Source organism: Vigna radiata, unplaced genomic scaffold, assembly GCF_000741045.1.
Source record: "Vigna radiata var. radiata cultivar VC1973A unplaced genomic scaffold, Vradiata_ver6 scaffold_207, whole genome shotgun sequence".
In the NCBI taxonomy this organism is placed as follows: Eukaryota; Viridiplantae; Streptophyta; class Magnoliopsida; order Fabales; family Fabaceae; genus Vigna; species Vigna radiata.
In genome coordinates, this window is record NW_014543619.1 from 178,015 (window position 1) to 184,973 (window position 6,959).

Here is a 6,959-nt window from a genome sequence, read left to right on the forward strand (position 1 = left end):
TGAACCTGTATGGGGAAGCTACAGGTATGGTATGTTTGTGAACCTGTATGGGGAAGCTACAGGTGGTATGTTTGTGAACCTGTATGGGGAAACTACAGGTGGTATGATTATGAACCTGTATGGGGAAACTACAGGTGGTATGATTATGAACCTGTATGGGGAAGCTACAGGTGCTATGTTCGTGAACCTGTATGGGGAAAGCTACAGGTGGTAGGGTTAGGTACAAGAGATAAACCAATGTCCTTCATGAAAATGTTGAGAATTCATAATAACTTGTGTCTAGAGATGATGTTGATAAGGATAAATGTGGATAGTATAGTAATGATATAGTTAATGAGAATGTTAATGATGATCATAATGATTATGTTTGTAGATAACATTATAGATAGTGAATTATTGTTAAGTTGTGTTTACTTATCTTGTACACATTTTATTTTATTGTTTTTGGTTGTATTATGGTGGCTTACCCATATTTGTTTGTGCTTGTGGTTGTGTGTCTTGCGATGATCGTATGACCTTGGTTATACGGGAGCAGGGGGTGTAGCAGATACTCAAGATTCATGATAGTGACGTGAGAGTGGGGGACAACCTGATTTATTTAAAGTTAAGTTATAAATTTCAGAAACAATGTAATTGGAATTACTTTAGTTCGTTGTTTATCTTATAAATTTAGGCATATTGTAATTGGATTTCTACAATGGTATGATGATTTTAAAAGTTTTAATTTTTCTCATAATCCGGACATCTAAAATATCGGGATGTTACACCATGGGTTCAATCCGCATGAGCCGGGTTTAAATGAGCTGGATTGAAATCTGACCCGCATAAAAAAAATACGTCTTTTTTAAACCCAATCCGATCTGAACCCGTAACATACCAGATTGACCCGCGGATTGTGATCCATGTTGACAACTATAATCAAAATAATGAATTAAGAAAAAATATCAACTAAAATATTTTTCTTTAGCATAATATAAATTATTTCTTTAAACAGGTAGCTAATAAATATACAATATTTTTATGTTCAATACATTTTCTGATGTCTTAAAGCACATTTTTCCATGATGATTCAAACCATATTGGTTGAAAAGAGATTCAAAATCTCCTTTTTGTACACTGAAAAGAGATTTGGTTCCTCCAAAAGCTAGTTAATTTCTACACTGAAGTTTCTCTCTCATTTGATAGAATCAACTCATCATTAATGTTGCATTTCATTTTGTGACATATAGTTTCATTTGTTTATTTTACTTGTTTAAATTAATTAGAAAAGCTGCAAAATACATACACACATATATATATATATATATATATATATATATATATATATATATACTATTTTACTTAATTAAGATTGCTAGGTTTTCGAAGCTTGAATGTTCTTTGTTTAATGTTTTAAAAAAAATCTTTTCAGAAGTTATTTTTTAATTTTGTAACATTTATTTATTCTTTTAAATTATTTTAAGTATCTGATAACATTTTTGTTTTATAAAAGATTGTTTCCTTAGAACGTGAAGAAATTTCAAATATATTTTTTAATGTTTAAGGAAACTCACTTAATATCAGTTATTTTTTCTTTTGACTATAAATCAATTTGTAAAACCTAGTTGATTTGGCCTGATAAATTGATTGCTGAGTGTTACCGTTTGAAAAAAGAAAATTAAAACAAAAGAAAAGAGGAGGGCACATACATCCACTTATTTTTCTCATTTTTATAAAACAAAAGTTTAGTAAATCTGATCATTATTTAAACTGTGTCACATTATCTCAATGCACATTAAATTATAAATATATTAAAAACTTATAAGCATGTTATGTATTAATGTACATTACAAAAATTTATAAAATTATTGATGAAATTTTACTAACAAAAATAAATTTATCAGTAAATTTAAATTATCGACAAATATTATAGATAAAATTTAAATTTATAATTATTGAAATATTTTATCTATAGATTAATTATTGACAAAAAAGTTTATCTATAAATGAAATATGTATTACTAACATAATTTTTCGTCAATAAAATTTGTCGATAAATTAAATTTGTATTACTGATGAATTTTTTGTCAATAAATTTGTTGATAATTATCGATGCATTTTTCGTCGATAAATCTATTAGTAAATAAAATATATATTATTGACGAAAATATCTGTCAGTAAATCTGTCGATAAAAATAATGACAAATGCTCGTCCAAATTTTGCGTTTAGTATTAATACATATGATAAATTTCAGTGTCAAATTTTGTATTCATTTTTTCACAATTATTTTTTCTCAAAACATCCTCACCACTATTACTACCCACCACCACTGCTACCCACTACCACTACAACTTCTAGAGTTTGGTCACCGCTGCTTGCTATGACCATTACTATGGCTGGACAAAAATAACTGATTTGTACTGTATTATAGTTAACTATACTATATTATACTAAAAAAAAAAACGATCCACTTTTACTAAAAGTTCAGTATACTATTTTCTGGTTCAATTTTTAAAAACTGAAAGGTTCAGTTAACTGTGAGAATTGTATCTATTCTTTCCTCTTCTCTAGTTCTATTTTATTAAATGACTATATAATGAAATATCATTAAAAAAATAATAACATAGTAAAAATAATTAATATTATAAAAATATCAAATGACAAAAAAAATTAAGAAACATTTATGAAGAGTAACTTTTCTAGTATTATCTTTTATTATATTATAATAATTAATAAATAATAGTTTAATTTTTACATAATAAAATATAAATAATAAATAATTCGTTAATAAAGGCAACAAAATAAATATAAGTAAAAAATTATTTTAAAATAAAATAAGTAGATAAAAAGATACAATAAATTATATACACATATAAAACAAAAAAAATATAAATAAAAAATGGTTTAATACCTATTTTGGTCCCTCCTTTGGGAGGGTTTGTTCAAAGTGGTCCTCCCTTTTTTCAAAAGTTCACTTTAGTCCTAGCTTTCGCAAAAACTGTTCAAGTAGGTCCTTTTTGTTAACGCCGTTAACTTGACTAACGGCAGAACTGCCAGGTGTGTAATGTTTGATGATGTGGCTGCTAGGTGTGTAATGTTTGATGATGTGGCATTGTAACTTGTTTTAAAAAAAATATATAATTGTGAAGTGTAAATTAATATAATTAGGATAAAATAAAAAAATGAATTTGGGATAATTGTTACATTACTGATTAGGAATCTGTTAAAGATTAATACTTTAACCTCTGTATTTGGTAAATTCTAATTACCTTCCTAATTCTAATTATTTAATTCAATTAGATTCATCTATTTACCCTAATTAGCTTTCAAAAGCTAATTCACTCTTAATAAGTTTAATCATAAAGTTTTCTCTTCTTCTTCTTTCACTTAATCTGGAACTTTTCCAAAGCATAGCTTCTTCTTCTCTCAGATAAACCCAGTTATGGGCTGTCTTTATAGTCTCGCGAAACCTAGGGAGACTTCTTCCCTTTCTTTCTCTGCGTTCTTACTAGGGTCTTTGGGGGTGACGACAACGACGTCTTCATTTTCTCCAATTGGTTCGCGGTGATGCGTTAGTCGTTCTTCTTCTTCTCGGTTCAGGTTTGCCTCACACAGGGAAGGGAGGCATTTTTGTCAGCGGGCACGTCTTCGCCTCCGCGGCACGACGATCCTCGTTCGCGGGTGTGGCAGCAGTGACGCCTTCGCGAAATTTCGAACTCCGGCGACGTTGAAGCATAGGGTTTTGTTCTCGCTGTTGGCGCGTCTTACAATTTAGGGTTTTGATTTGGGGCTTTTGCGGGAAATCTTCTTCTTTCCAAATTCATTATGGTTCTGTGTTTTCGCTGCAGGGAAAGCATCAATTCCATTCAAAATGTCAATCTTGGGGGTTTTGTCGAAATTGAGTTTTCTGAAATTGAAACCATGAATCAGTAATGTAACAATTAATTTGAAACCTGGGCCTTTTACATCGTTTCAAAGATAGAACTTCCTTAATCTCGTAACTTACTAATAATTTGAAACCTGGGCAAAACTCAGATTGAAGGTATGAACCCTAAGTTGCCCAGATTTTCCCAATCCGCAACGCAATTCCTAATTCATTTTCTAATTTAATCCTAATTCATTTTTTAATTTAACTCTAATAACATTAATTTACACGTCACAATAATTTATTTTTTTTTAAAACACATAATAATGCCACATCATCACATGTTAGACACCTGGCAGCTCTGCCGTTAGTGAACTTAACGCCGTTAGCAAAAAGGACCACTTTGAACAGTTTTTGCAAAAAGTAGGACTTAAGTGAACGCAAAAAGGACCACTTTGAACAGTTTTTGCAAAAAGTAAGACTTAAGTGAACTTTTAAAAAAAGAAGGGACCACTTTGAACAAACCCTCCCAAAAGAGGAACCAAAATAGGTATTAAACCATAAAAAATTAAGAAAAATAAATATAAAAGTAAAATAATATTCATGATAAAATAAATATAAATAAAAAAGTAAAAAATAAAATAAATAAATAAATAAATAATAAAATAATTTCCATACACATATAATAATAAAAGAAATATAAATAAAATAGAAAATAGTAATATCAAATAATTAAAAAATTAATTTGTAAGACACTTATAAATAAAATAGAATTAATATTAAAATAAATTTCAATTAAAAAAAACATATATTATTATATTATTCAATTTAAAAACTAGTAGAATTTGATTTAAAATTACTATAGTTAATAGTTGAGTTCATATTTATATTATAATTTAGTATAATTTAATATAATAAAACAAAAAAATTCAGCTCAATTTAAATAAATTAATTTTTAATTTAATACAAATTCTAGTAGTATAATATCCTTGAGTCCTATTTACTCACCCTTAATCATTATCTTGTCACCGCTCCTCTCCACCGTCATTACAACTTGTCACCCTTGTAATTGTTGTAATTTACCACCATCATTTCATTTCAGCTTTTCCGACAAGTCTTTGCAGTGTTAATGTGTGTAATTAGAAATATATCGATGCTAATTAATGACATCTTTATTTTATTTTTTCTTTTACAGATCTAAAAATCATAGAAAAACTTCACCATGCCAAAATTAAATCTTTGAACAACTTTTATATCTTTGAGTTATTTTAGAGTGATTGATGAATTTTTATTAATATGATTGAGGGGTGTCAGGTTTCGAAAGTTCGAAGATGATGAGTTAATGAAGGAAGCCATGAGCATATGTTTATGCTCAAGTAATTGCACTAATTACTAAGAGAAAAACACTTTTGACCTAAGCACGTAAGATAGGGCAAAAACATGGTCCTTTTCCTACTTTCTATGTCGGTCAACGTACACCACTCATTATTGAGTTTTGGACATTTTACATCAATAATGCATTGGGAATTTATAAGACCATTTTTATCGGTGGAGTTATTTTATAACACCTTAATCTAAATTATATAATTTTATTTTCTCTTATTAAATTTATTATATAATTATTGTTTCAATTCAAAAGTTTTAGACATTTATACTTTTACTAATATTTATTTTATTGCTGGATATATATATATATATATATATATATATATATATATATATATATATATATATATATATATATATATATATAATTTCATTTTCTCTTATTAAATTTAATTTATAATTTTTTTAATTAAGTAAAAACAACTAGAATAATGAACACCGTAATATATAATTTAGATAAAATAATATTATCTTTAACAAAAGGTTTTTATTATATTTTATATTTTATTATCATCGTTTTTTAAGGTGGTTGCACTTGATTTTGTTGACGCCCATTTAACTTTACTAGATTAGTTCATTCACATTAATCTTGCATTTATTATCTTATAGCAATGAAGACAATAGATCATTTTTGCATTTAATATATAGTAGTATGACTATTATGATAAATGGTGGTTTTGTAAAATTTTTATAATTATTGCAAATTGATTCCTTTCTTATTTTTTTTTTCATATACAACATCAACTACTTATTTTTAACTAAAATGACTAGAAGAGATAAAATAATTTACGAGATTTAAAGGTAAAAAAAAATTAAATTTAAAACTATTTGTGATTAGTGAAGTTAATGGTATTTTTAAAATAATACGATTTGACATTATTTTACTTACGTGAATGCGATGTTTGTTATTAGTAAGTTTTGAGTGAAAGATTCCTCTATACTATTTAATCAATTCACCAAAATTTAAATATGTACGAAATAAGAAATTATTAAATTAATTACATCAATTAAATATGTATGAAACTACGTTTTCTTTTCACGAACGTGGCAAATTAATACTATAAGGTCTTATAAATTTGAAACTGATCTAAGTTGATTGAAAAGTAAATAAGATTCGATTAAAATATTTTATCAAAAATTGAATTCCGAGAATATCTAAGGAGCTTGCCCTTGAATTTAATAAGTCTAATGATGAATAAAAGCAAGAACCATGACGTTTGCAAAAAAAAATAATTAATATTAAAAGATACGAATTTCATTACATTAGTTATTTATAGATATGAATATATTCTAATTTTTTAGGAACAATTTTAATTATCAAATAAGTTAGTTTAATTTAATTAAATTCATTCATAAAGAAATTTGCAATTTGACGGCAATGCCGACACTAGGAAGATTGGCATTTCAATTCACATTCAAGTATGAGAAAGTTGAACATTACAACTGTTATTTCCTTTGTCGTGTGGCACGACAATATGGTCTCTGCTTCATAACTCGTTTGTTTGTGGAGATAAAGTTACATGTCATATTGTGGTCCACTAATTTAAGGATATATAGAGATCTTATTTTACAATATAGTTGCTTTCTTGTTTATTTTATTCATAACTATAGGTTAGCTACTTATTTCTTTATATGATGACAACTTACATAATCATATATATATATATATATATATATATATATATATATATATATATATATATATATATATATATATATATATATATA